Raw genomic sequence first — 13,550 nt, forward strand, 5'->3', positions numbered from 1 at the left:
ATTTTGTAGGACCCTCTTCAGTTCTATATACAATTTAATCAATCAAGTTTTATTTTACACCAATCCAAATTCATATTATTTGGCCCGGCCCATTTCTATTGATCCAAACTTTTAACATGGGCCATTTCGATGGATAAAAAATATTAACATGCTTGGGTCATTTTGTGGATCCACATTGTTCATATGATTCAACTCATTCGACGATCCAAACTCATCACAGGATTGAAGTTGCTTTTCATGATCCAGACTCATCATATAATTAAACCTGCTTTTCCTAATCCAAACTCATTATATGATTAAAGCTGCTTTTCATGATCATTGGCAATGGATATGCTAAGTTGATCCATGCCCAAAATTTTGTAGGATCCTCATCAACTTTACAAATGATTCAAACTGTTCATGTGATTTGGCCCATTTTTACTGATCAAAACCTTTGACATTCTTGGGCCATTTTAATCGATCAAAACCTTTAACTTGTCGGGCCATTTAACAGATTTGAACTTCTTATATGATTTAGCCCATTCAGCAATCCAAATGCATCATATGATTCATTTTGCTATTAGTGATCGAAACTCATTATTTGATTGAAGCCTTTTTCCATGACCCATCCTAATGAATATGTTAAATTGAACCATCTATTCGTAATATTTGAGGCTGGTTCTCAATGATCCACTTCGTTAATTTTGTAGGATCCTCCTCGGTTCTATACACAATTCAAAGAATCAAGGTTTATTTTTTATTTTTTATATTTTTACAACAATCCAACTTCATATGATTTGGCCCATTTATAGTGATCCAAACCCTTGACATGTGGCATTTCGATTGATTAAAGACATTAACATGCTGGGCCATTGAGTAGATCCAAATTGTCCATATGATTTGGCTCATTCGGCGATCCAAATTCATTATACGATTGAAGCTACTTTTCATGATCCAAACTCACCATACGATTGAAGATGCTTTTCATGATCCATGCTGGAACAGGGAATTTAGATCAATCGACAGTCTAGTTTGATCGACTGATAAAACCTCGCTTGTTGGACAATTTTTTGTAATTTCGATCGATCGATGGTTTAATCAACTGGGATAATTTGAAGAAATCCAATCAACTCTCTGGACACTTTTTGAGTATGTTTGATTGATCAATGGTTAAATCGATGATGCGCACAATTTTACATAATTGCATGATTTGTTTCATATACACCGTGTGTAATACTATATATATGGGTATTAAACGTGACTAGGGGGAAATGAAGAACTCGTTTTAAGAGAGTGCTAAGGTTTTGAGAATGGTTTTCAAATTTGTACGTTAATTTATCTCTTGTACGTTGTTTTCATGGTTAATTGCTTGCCACTTTGTGTTGTGTTTTTTCCCATGAGATTTTTTCTACGCAAAATTATGTGTTCTCAGCGGTTGTTTTGTTTGCATTTATATTTCGAATTTATTCGGGATTTGCTTTATACAGTTCCCAACCTGGGTGGCTGTTTATCAATGAATGGAGTACTTCCGTGTGCACGCACACTAATTCCCTGAGCCCCGAGAGGGAGAGTCTGGCGTAAGCACCGTGGGCCCATCACAATGTCGGTTAGTATTCATTTAGTGTATTAATTTTTCTAGCAAATTTTAAACATGAGCTCAAAAAATAATATCTAAAATTCATGTGGGCTACAAGCAAAGGGCTGGAATTGAACATTGGCCATGGAAAGTTCCACGGGCACACCCAAAAGTTTTTTACCGGGCATATTTGTTTTTTCGTTTTTTCCATTATCTTAGTGGAAATAACCTGGTCAAGGGGTGGGGTGGCATGGGAACATGATCGTGGATCTGCCTTGTTTTTGGGCGTCTCCAGTGAGAGATACAGAGACATTTATGTCACTCTGAAATTTTGAAGCAAGTAGCTGTCTCTCTCCAACTCCATCTGCGTCTATAGCCTGCACGGACGCCACCCCTCGCAAACCCTATTTCTCCCGTGGCATCTCTCTAGCTTCTCTTGATCCCCCCTCCTCTCTCTCTCTCTCTCTCTCTCTCTCTCTCTCTCAGACTATTCCCTTCTCTCTGTGTCGATCGGACCCGCTGATTAGGTCCTCGAAGAAGAAGATAGGTAAGGGATCTTTTTTCTGATTTTGGGGTTTTGGACCTTCTGATTTTCTCATCCATCATGGACCCACGCTCCGGACCATTTCCTTTTATATGGCTCCACGGTTTAGAGCGTTTGGTTTGAGTTTGGATTTTTTTTTTTTTTTTTCTTCTTGATGTTGGGGTTTTTGGACAGTAAGTTTTTTTGTTTTCCTCTTCTTTTTCTGATTTCGTTTTTATTATCAGCCGTTTGCTTTAGAGTTACATGGGGCCATGGCTTGTGTCCGGCATGATATAATTTCTGAATTCGTTAATTATTGCTTGTAGTAATAATCCTGTGGAGAAACTACAGATTGAAAGTTTGTCTGTGAACTTCTGCCATTAATTTCACGTGCCCATTGAATCAGACCACCCAATCAACGGACTTGCTTGCTTTGGTGGACTAAAACCAAAAACGCAAACAGATCAATTATACCTACTATCCTGTTGACATTCCGCCAGGAAGTAAACTGATCCAATAATCAGGATCACTAGACTGGTGCATATTTGGTCAGGGGTCGATCTAATGGTCTAGATGGATGACGGATTGAAAGTTTGTCTTTGAACTTCTGCCATTAATTTCACGTGCCAATTGAATCAGAGGACCCAATCAACGGACTTGCTTTCTTTGGTGGCCCGAAACCAAAAAAGCAAACAGATCAATTATAACTACTATCCTGTCAACAGTCCGCAATGAAGTAAACTGATCCAATAATCAGGATCACTAGACTGGTGCACTATTTGGTCAGGGGTCTATCTAATGGTCTCGATGGATGGGCACAAGGACTGAATTTCTGTGGAGATGACTTACACTGTATCTTATTAGTTGGCTTGTCACTCTATCATGAGTCTTTTTATACTCTGGCAAAGTGTGATGGTTCATGCATGCTGTCAGCAATTACACATGCCCATTAAACCAATCTGATTTTTGGGTTATGGCTATCTACATTGGGTTCCTTGATGTTAACAGTTTTGTTTGAGTATGTTGGCTATAGCTATGTCCTTTGTCCATTTGGGCTAGCAAGGAGTATGTGGTTATAGTGTGTTTTGATGGTGTAACCATGAGAACATGTCGTGTTATGTTTGTTGGACCATTGTGTTTTCATTGGGGAATTTTGTATGATGATCAACATGGTATATGCCATGGCATGAAATTTCTGCTGGTACAAATGAGTGAGGAAGCGTTGTTGCCCAAGCCTATTCAAGGGGCAGGTGAAGGCTGTCTCTCCATGAACAATCTTCTGTGTGGTGGTTGTGATCCCAAAGCGTTGCTTGAGATCAACATCAAGAAGGTGATCAATGATGGATCCTTTCATGATATTCCGGCTGTTTTGGCAGATTTCAATATTGTTAGTTATCTGGGAGGTTTCGGTTTTAGTAACCTTGTGATCTTATTGCCCTTCCTAGTTAACCATTTTGTCTTCACTAGCTAACCACAAAAAGTTCCTCATGCATTTTTTGTAGCTTTAAGAATACTAGCCAGTATTGAGAAGACCATTGAAGCCATGGTTTGGGATTACAAGCAAGTGCTTAACAAGGATGAGCCTACCTAAACAGAAATAAACTTGCCTTTCCATCCACAAGTTTAGCTCCATTAGAGTAAAAAAGAGGTCGGAAATAAGATATATGAGAAGTACCCAAGAATAGAGGGAGTGCGAAGGTCTAGCAGACAACATTTTCTCTTGAATGCCAATGATAAAGCAAATGGGCAATTTTTGAGATGAAACCATTTTTTTCTAAACCAAAGAAAAGGCCTTTTTGTGTGTATAATGACTTGACATCTGCTGCTCTGATAAGTTTGAATGTCTTGAAGAGCTTTATCTCCTTTGATTGTAGCCTTTATGAATAAAGGATGCCATCCGTAGCTTTCATGACGTATGTCATCTGCATGGAGAAGGGGACAAATGAGCCATCCCTATCTTTCATGAGGTATGTCATCTGCATAGAAAGGGGACTAATGGGATTTGAAAATTTAGGTAGTAAAGAGGTTGGATTTTATTTGATGAAATGGGGTGCTCAAGATTTTTGTTAAGGAGTCTTCCTAAGGTAAGGGTAGGACGAAGAGATGAGAAGAAATGGGTCTCCTCGTTTAGGGCCATGAGGAAGAGAGAACTGCATGGACTTGAATTAGTAAGGACTAAAATTTGACAAAGGAAACACATTCGATCACTTTATTTCTGAATGATATTGTTTTCTTCTTTTAAATTCCCACTACCTAGTTTTTTGGACACCTATTAATTTCACTCCCTTTCTTTCATTTCTTAACGTAAACATTCATTACCATTAATCTATGTTGTGTAGTTGAACTCTCTCCTGGTGTAACCTTGTAATCCTTACATATTGATCGTTCTGTCTTCGTAAGAAGAAAGAAATCTATTTGGCTTGTATATGATCCACTTTTGAAAGCTATGAAATGTTCATTTCTCCTTTTGAAGTATGTGTTTGCTAGAGCTAGATTGTATGCCATAATGAAATCAAGATAACATCTCCTATCTCATTTCTTCTCCCAAAATCATATCCTCCACCCACTTGTTCGCATCCTCTTTTTGTCACCCCCCTTGTATGACCATTTAAGCTTCTTCCTACAAATATCCTCTCTTTGTTTGAAATTCCTTGCATTAGTCTATGCATATCCTTCCAAAATTATGTTTTAATTTTTATCCCCTAGCCGTACCTACAGTGCATATGCACTAATAATGTTGATTATCTCCTCCTAACACAAGTTTTATTAATAAAATCCTATACTTATTCTCTTAACACCTACAAATTTGTCTTTTAAATCTTATCTACTGTTAGCCTTACTCCATTTTTATTATTGTCCTTTCGTATATATTGAAGTTTATATCTATCAATTTCTCTAGTTTTTTTCTCCTTTTAAACTTGGCCTCTTGAGTGCAAGCTATGTTAACTCTCCTTCGTTACATCGTAGCTACTAAATCCATACTTATCAATGTTCCCATATTCCATGTGGCATGACGAATCTTATTCTCTTGGACTAGCTTTTTAACCCATGTTCGTCTAGAATGATGTGGAAACCGTTACCTACTTCTCAGAATAGGCGTTTTTGGGGTACGTTGGGGATGCCCTAGCCAACCCTTGTCCATTTCTAATTGTACCCGGGTTTCGATGCAACATCTCGCTTATAGGGAACGCCATAGCATGAGTTTGGAATGTCATGTTGGTCGAATCCATGATGAAAGTTATGGGATAAGTTTGCTGCTGACTACCAACCTGATGCAACCCCTTTATCCGGGTTGGGCACTGGCAATGATAGCACAAAACTCCCACGGGTGCAATGTAATGGACTGTTACATAGGTTGATTACAATTAAGCGCTATCTAATAATCTATTACATTGGTTGATTACATTCAACGAGTTTAATAACATCTAATATAATACAAAATTTCTAGGAACCAACTTCATTTTATGTATTATAGCTAATAATTTCTAACATTTATTAACTAATAATATTTTTTTGAGCAATTCATTGTTGTATTGAATATTAGAAAGCATAAAAAAAATTAGAATGTAAGTTTTTATAACTTTGCCTACATAAAACCAAGACAACAATGAAAAAAAAGAAGAAGCAACACATTATAAGTAGTAAATCGTTTACTAAACCATGAATTTGTGGTAGCAGAAATTATAGGTTTATGATGCATGTATCTTGATGCATTCAATCATGTGTAAATGGGGTCCATTATTCAGTTTATCGATGTTATTGAATGAGGCAACCCACTGTGGATGAGGAAAGCGCAAAGTATTTTTCTGATTAACAGATCCTAGACATCCAATCCTTGGCCATTTTCTCTAGACCATGGTTGTAGCTTTTCTGTAAGTGGTCATTTGTGAGCTATTGATAAAAGGGTTGGGATAGTTTAGGCTATCATACCTTTGAAGCATCCCTATCCGCAGGGGAGCTCATTGGGTTAATGGTTTGGATCACCCAACAATGAGACTTGCATGGACTGACGAATCAGGAAACAGTACATTAGATTAATGATTTGGGTCACCGAGCCATGAGGCTCACTAGCACATAATGGTGAATGGGAAACTGTTCATGATCCGATGCAGATGACCCTATAGCTTATCTTTTGGTCATCAATCACCATAATTGTCTACTTTATCTCTTCAGTATGTAACACAAGGCATATTACCATTAGAAACAGTTGTATAAGATTTAAAAAGATTTTGTGCATGATATTATGATGAGAAACACTTTTTTAATAAGAATAACAAGGTCACTTGGATGTTGGGTGTGTAGGTATGTGTTATTATAATGAGCACGCGGTATGCTACTCTCTCCAGTATATGGTATGCTAGGGGTAGGATCTTGTATTGCTCCAGTCATCATGATCATGATCACCATCTAAGCTTTATCCCAATTAATTGGGGTTGGCCACATGAATCCCGTTGTGCCATTTCACTCTATCAAGGGCTATACCTTTAGTTAGACTATAGGTCATCAAGTCTTTTCTTATTACGTCCATCCACATCCTTTTGGGCTTTCCTCTTGCCCTTTAAGAGCCACTTGTTCCAACTCAGTCCTAACTGTCGCAGTTCTTGGTTGCTTTGTACATGACCAAACCATCTAACTCTACCTCATCTTATTACCTATTAGTGCCATTCCTAGGTTCCCTTAAATGCATTCATTTCTAATTTTATACTTCCTCGTCTTACCGCTCATTCATCTCAGCATATCATTTAAGCTATACTCAACCTATGAACATTTTTTTTTTTAACCTATGAACATATTGTTATGTAACTGCCCAACATTCTATCACATAAAGCATGGCTAGTCTTATAGTTGTCCTATACAAGAAAAAAAGAGTAGAAAGAGAAGAATCATGGTGGTGAGATAGTGGCAATGATCGAAAGAATAAAAAAGACAAAGGAAAAAGGGTTGAAACAGATAGAAATGGCAATGAGACAAGCAAGGAAGGTGACGAGGAAGGAAACTCGACACCAGATGGGGAAGAGGGAACCTCCTAGACAACAATCTCCCGACAAAAATCGAGCAGAGCTTCGGCGGCGGCGATGATATCCGATTTCCGACTCTGTTCGTTGAAGGCTTTTCGAAGGGTTGGGCCCCCATAATCTTCTCTAGGGTGTTCGGGAGAGCAGGGGCTATTATGGAAGTTGTTGTCCCTAGGGATAGGGTTTTGGGGGGTTTACGGGGCTTCACGTTCATGAGAATGGGGTTTGAAGAGGAACTTGCCGGCGTAGTGGATATGCTCCATGGGGAGGGCTTTGGTGGAAGGAAGCTTTGGGTCTAGAGAGCCAAATGTGGTCCAAACGGTAGGAGCAGAGAAGGGAAGCCTAATGCTGGGAATCAGACTATTTAAAACTCAACACCACATAGTCCTAGCGGGTAGTTAAAGACAACTCGCAGCGGAAGGTCCCGGTGGAAGAGGGCCCCCTTTCCTTCAGAGATGCGGTAGTCGGTAAGAAGTTGACAGTAGATAAAGCAAGGGAGACCGGAGTAAACCATGACTTTGACGGAAATGGCAAAGGGAAAGTGGGCAGTCACAAAGAATTTAGGAGGAGAGGTGGTGATTTGTATGAAGGAAGAGGCTATCGGGAAGTCTTGGGAATGGCTTTGGTTCTCAGTGGGTATTGTTACGAAAGAAAACACTACCATTCCTCTTATCCGAGAGTTGCTGGACGAATGTTGTCGTTTGAAGTAGGAGATGTACATGATCAAACCTAGGTTGGAACGTGGTCTTTGTGTTGTTGAACCCATTGGTTAATAGAGATCTGGTTATCATGGCGGGTGCGCTTCACAGAGGTACGATCATCCATGTTTACAAATGGGAGGATTTTTCTATTTTTGGGATGGAATAAGCATGGTTTCTGATATGGGGTGTGCCTTTAGAGTGCTGGTTTTGGGACTTCTTCCTAGTAGCAGTTGGTTGCTTGGGGGAAATTTTAGCTATCGACCCTACAACGGAGCTTAGTGAGGAGTTGGGTGTCATTAGGGTGTAGGTGAGAAGGAAGAAAGGACTGGAGATCCCCAAGTCGATCTCTGTGATTGTCGGGGACAAAAGGATCATTCTGTTAGTGTAGAAGGAAGAGGCAATCAATTGTGTATTGTGTTGGGGAGACTATTGGAGGAGGGAAGGCAGAGGGGAGGCGGGTGGCCACGATCGCCAAAGCTCGGAGGGTGTGGGAGCACGGAAGGAAGATACACGAGGAGCATTGGACATGGGGAGCCCCACCTGTCTGCTTTTGATTGGGTTAGAGGAGGTTGGTGGAATCAAGACCCTCCTTTGAGTGATGGATGGCCCTTTGGTAGTTGCAGGAGTACCTCCAGAGCAATACTCTTGCACACCTTCTCCTATCTAGTATGGTTCGGGTCTAGATCCGATGCCGAACCTATCGCGTGGTATACCCACTGCGGTCAAGGAGAGTAGTAGAGACATGTGTCTAGATCATGCGAGTTCGGGAGTCATCCCGATCCAACCCTTTGGCAAGCTTCCCATCCAGTGGTATCAAAGACCACCACGGTCACATGGCACGATCTTGTTGATTCCTACCTGTAGCTTTGGGTGCCGAACCAAGAGTTCGAGTTAGGTGGTGGTGCTGCTTCCATGTGTCTGGAGGAGAGCCTCTCTCATGTGATGATTTGCCAGCTAGGAGATACGTATGGCTATTTGTAAGACGTTGGCACGTGTGCCCTCACTTAAACACCCGCCATGTGTGTATCACCCTTTTACATATGAAATCGGATCCCCTTTTCATCCTAGAGGACTTTAGGAGTTCAAGGCGACCTGAGCGCGTGTGAATAGCTGTAGGCAGCCGGAGACGAGGATATTGCAGAATTTCAAGATGAGTCTTCTTCTGAGTTAGAGACACAAGGTGGGAGTGACATCGATGCGGAGGTTGAAATGGTGCCTTTTGGGGACGAGACAAGATGACGGAGAAAGTTCGTTGGTTGAGGCTGTGGTTTTAGAAGTAGAGAAGGAAGGGGCAGATATCATGTTGATTGAAGATCCATATGAAGGCGACCTTATGGAATAAGCTATGTTAGTCACCTCGTTATGTGTGGAGAAGATAACTGAAGGCCCATGAGTGATGTGTTTAGATGCCGTGGATACTAAAGTGCTGGAGTACGAAATCTATGGGAGGTAATTCTAGATTTATGTAGATAAATTCCTATGGACTAAGGATGTTCTAGAGAGGGTAGGGGGACTTGTGGGGATGACTTACGGGGTCCAAGACAAGGACGTTTACGAGTTTTATCATCATGTGCAAAATATGGCATTTCAGAGACATCGGGATACCCACTTCTGCAAGCCCAAGAAATCTCCTAAAGGCTGGAGAGAACTTCTCAACTTGGAATGCTCCATTAATTATGATGCTTTCTCCACAATAAGTGTAGGTAAAGGGGGTAGATCGGGCAATGGATGTGTTTAATGATAATTATATCATGGAGCGTCAAGGGTCTGGGGAGTTTGGCGAAGAGAGCTTAGGTCAAGAAAATGTGCAAAAAGTCCAAGGCGGATATCATTTCTGTGCAAGAATCCAAGCTCCAACCCTTTAACAGAGGTACATTAGACTCTTTTTAGGGTGTTAAAAACTTGGATTTTGTTGTTCGCAATGCGGTGGGATCTGCAGGGGGTATGTGTATGTTTTGAAGATTTGATATCCAGAGTTCAGTTAATTCTCATGTTGGGGAATTTTCTGTTTCGATAGTGCTACGGGAGATCACTTTTGGATTTCAATGGGTCTTTTCTGCAGTATACGGGCCAACTATATATAACCAATGTGATTTCCTTTTGGAGGAGCTCGATGTGGTTATATAGAAATGGGATATCCCCTGGTGCATTGGGGGGGATTTTAACGCGGTTTGTTTCTCTTATGAGTGATCACGAGGCATGAAGATTTCTAAAGTATGCTAACTTTAGAAAATGCTGACTTTTTCTGAGTAGTTGGGTCAACATTATCTTGTGGACCTGCCTCTAAAGGGAGCGAGGTTTACTTGGTCTAATGTGCAAGAGAACGCTGTTATGTTGAGAATTGATAGATTTCTGGTTTCTTTGGACTGGATTGAGAAATACCAATTGGTATCGCAACGGTGCTTTCCTAAGGTGACCTCTGACCATCGGCCAATTGTGCTTGTAGTGGATGATGATAATCGGGCCCCATGTCCATTCAGATTTGAAAATGCTTGGACAAGAGTGGAAGACTTTTACTAGCTAATCTCTGATTGGTGGGCTTCATTTGATATTCAAGGATATGCTGAGTTAAGACTTAGCAGTAAGCTAAGACTTCTTAAGGACACGCTCAGATGTTGGCAGGAGGAGCTTATGGGTGCCAGGGAAGAGTTTGACAAGATGGCTGAAGAAATCCACAAGCTAGACTTCTTGGAAGAAAGCAAAACTTTATCTGAGGAAGAAAGTTTGATCTCTCTCTCAGATATGCTACTTAGGCCAAAGAAGAAGAAATCAAGTGGCGTCAAAGATCGAGAGCTATTTGGTTAGAAGGAAGGCGATAAGAATACGCGCAGTGTTCGTGTTGTCGACGAAAAATCGATATTATCGTCAATAATTTTGGTATCGCTGAACTTACGATACCGAAAATCCATAATTTCGTTTGTCTTCCAAATATCGGCAATATGTCGTTAATAATGTTGGTGAGAACGAAAATATCGATAATCCGACCATAATATTCGAGCTATGGATCTACGTATATAGTTTTAAATTCAAAAAAGAAAAGAAAAGGAAAGATCTTAGATTAGATCGAGAGAACCACATAGAGATGTACTACGGAGGGAGAATTGAACGAGGTGATTCGAATACTTACAGAGGGAGAATCGAATCGAGAGATTTCTGTGACTGCGGATGAAAGCTTGTGTCGAGTTAGGGCTTGAAAAGAGGGACCCCTCCATCAAAAACCTTATCTTTTTTACTTTACTTTTTTCTTTTTCTAAAATGTATGTTTTACACTGTCAAAAAGCATAGGTCACCACCATTTTATATCGAAACAAAACAAACAATGTATATATCTTTTAAGTTAATTTTATAGTGTGAGTTTTACACCACTTAATAAAACTGATTCACCACCATTTTACAGAAAAAAATTACCATTGAAAGAAAACTTTTAAAAAAAGTACTTAGGTTGACCAAGATGGTGTGGCCCACCTTGATTATGTATTCTATATCCACGTCGCCCATCCGTTTTTCTAGAACATTTTAGGGCATGAGCCCAAAAATGCAGAAGATCCAAATCTTAGGTGGACCATACAACAATGGTGATCGAATGCCATACCATTAGAAACTTCCTAGGGCCCACCTTAATGATTCCATGATGTTTAGTCACATAAACATGGATGAAGGGAAAAAACAAATATCGGCTTGATCCAAAACTTTTGTGGCTCGTTAATGGTCAATCACCATTGTTTCATAGGTCCACTCGAGAATTGAATCTGTTTCATTTTAAAGCTCATGCGGTAAAAGGTTCTTGCAAAATGGATATATAGAATACATACATCAAGGTGGGCACCACAGTAAGGGCCACATCGTCTTGGGTGGATAGATGGGATGGATGTTTGGATGATTGGATTGGATGGATGGATGGGATGGGACGGTTGGATGGATGTTTGGATGATTGGATACGATGGTTGGATGGTTGGATGGATGGTTGGATGGGATGATTAGATGGTTGGTTGGATGGATAAATGTGATGGATGGATGGATGTTTGGGTGATTTGATGGGATGGATGGGATGGTTGGATGAATAGATGGATGATTAGATGTGATGGTTTGATGGTTGAATGGATATATGGGATTGATGGATGTTTGAATGATTGGATGGATAGATGGGATGGATGGATGGATGTTTGGATGATTTGATGGGATGGATTGATGGTTAGATGGAAAAATGGTTTGGATGGATGAATGTTTGGATGATTAGATGAGATGGATGTTTAGATGATTTGATGTGATGGATGGATGGGATGGTTGGATGGATGGATTGATGGATGAATGTTTGGATAATTAGATAAATGTGATAGTTGGATGTTTGGATGGATAGATGGGATGGTTGGATTGTTGGATGGATGGATGATTGGATGGGATGGTTGGATTGTTGGATGCATGGCTGGCTGGATGGGTGGTTGAATGGATGGTTGGTTGGTAGGTTGAATGGGATGAATAGATGGATGGGTGGTTGGATAGTTAGATGGATGGATGGATGTGATGGATGGATGATTGGATGGTTAAACCATCATGCATATGTATTGTATTTATAAATTATATGCTTAATTATGCATGGATGTAAAAATGTATGAATGTACTATGCTTGTTTGTTTGCTTGTTAATTGGTTTAATGAGGTTTTAGTGATTGTTGTGTTACTATTGGACTGATTTCTTACAATAGCACATGCTGTTAAGCCTTTATTAAAAGAAATTTTATTATATATGCATTCTTTTTACAATTTTTTATTCATAAATATGCAAATATGAATATTTAGGCATCTTATGAAGTCTCATTAAAAAATTCCACAGTTTTCCCCATGTTTGCTAGCGTTTCCAGTTATCGGCGATATTATCGACAATAACAATATTATATCTTTATCTCTGGCCAATGAAACTTGTAGTGATACCGATAACTCGAACACTAGACCCATACCAAGACTAATTGAGTTTGGGTATCCATTAGGTACCCATCAGGTCTTTGGATCTAGTTTTGAGTTGGGTTTAGCGAAAATAAGAGCACATGGTTCAACCGGCCCAATGGATGGATTAGCTCGCACACACATGTTCCACTTTGATATGAGATCTCTTACATGCTGGCTTAGGTACCTTGTTTGCTGCTAAAATAATTATTTAATAAATTATACTAATAAAACAAAGTAGACCCAACGTAAACCCGACCTTACCAGACTTTAACCGTGTCCATGACATGGACCTAACCCAAACTTAAGTAGACTCAGTTTTTAATTGGGTTCAAATGGAGAGACCTGAACCCGGCCTGATTTCTTAGTGGTCCGAAAGATGGGAACTAGACCGATTAGAATCAGGTCAGGCCTGTTGGGTATCTGTGGATTCAAGTACCCCTTAATAGTCATATTTATTAGAGATTTATTAGGAACTATTTCAAGATTTGAATTAAAAGTTTTTTTTTTTTGGAAGTTAATCAAAAGATAAGATTGTTACGTCCAATGATACTAAATGATACTATAGATGTTGAAAATGTCACTTGAGAGATGATTGTGCAAATTCCACGTATGTAAAGCCCAGACACTTAAATCTAAGCATATGTACCTATTTAAAAAATGTGTTTGGCATCCATATCAGGTGGTTCAGTTATCGGTGACCCACAAGTTGACTGACATGATGGTTAGAATAGTGTGTTTTTTGGGATTGATGCATGGATGATGCTGCCTACCACTTGGACAATTAGATTGACTTACTATGGAGAGTTATAACGA

General features: G+C 39.8%; 1 protein-coding gene across 4 annotated transcripts in view; it reads left to right on the forward strand.

The window, feature by feature from the left end:
• Nucleotides 1-1,826: 1,826 nt before the first annotated feature.
• Nucleotides 1,827-13,550, forward strand: part of LOC131256551 (sodium/hydrogen exchanger 6) — a 92,849-nt gene continuing 81,125 nt past the window's right edge. For all 4 annotated transcript variants that reach the window (XM_058257415.1, XM_058257416.1, XM_058257414.1 and 1 more), the window contains exon 1: nt 1,827-2,102. The gene's annotated coding sequence lies outside the window, so the exon portion shown is untranslated. The remainder of the gene's footprint in view (nt 2,103-13,550) is intronic.

The sequence above is a fragment of the Magnolia sinica genome, chromosome 9 (assembly GCF_029962835.1).
Source record: "Magnolia sinica isolate HGM2019 chromosome 9, MsV1, whole genome shotgun sequence".
NCBI lineage: Eukaryota > Viridiplantae > Streptophyta > Magnoliopsida > Magnoliales > Magnoliaceae > Magnolia > Magnolia sinica.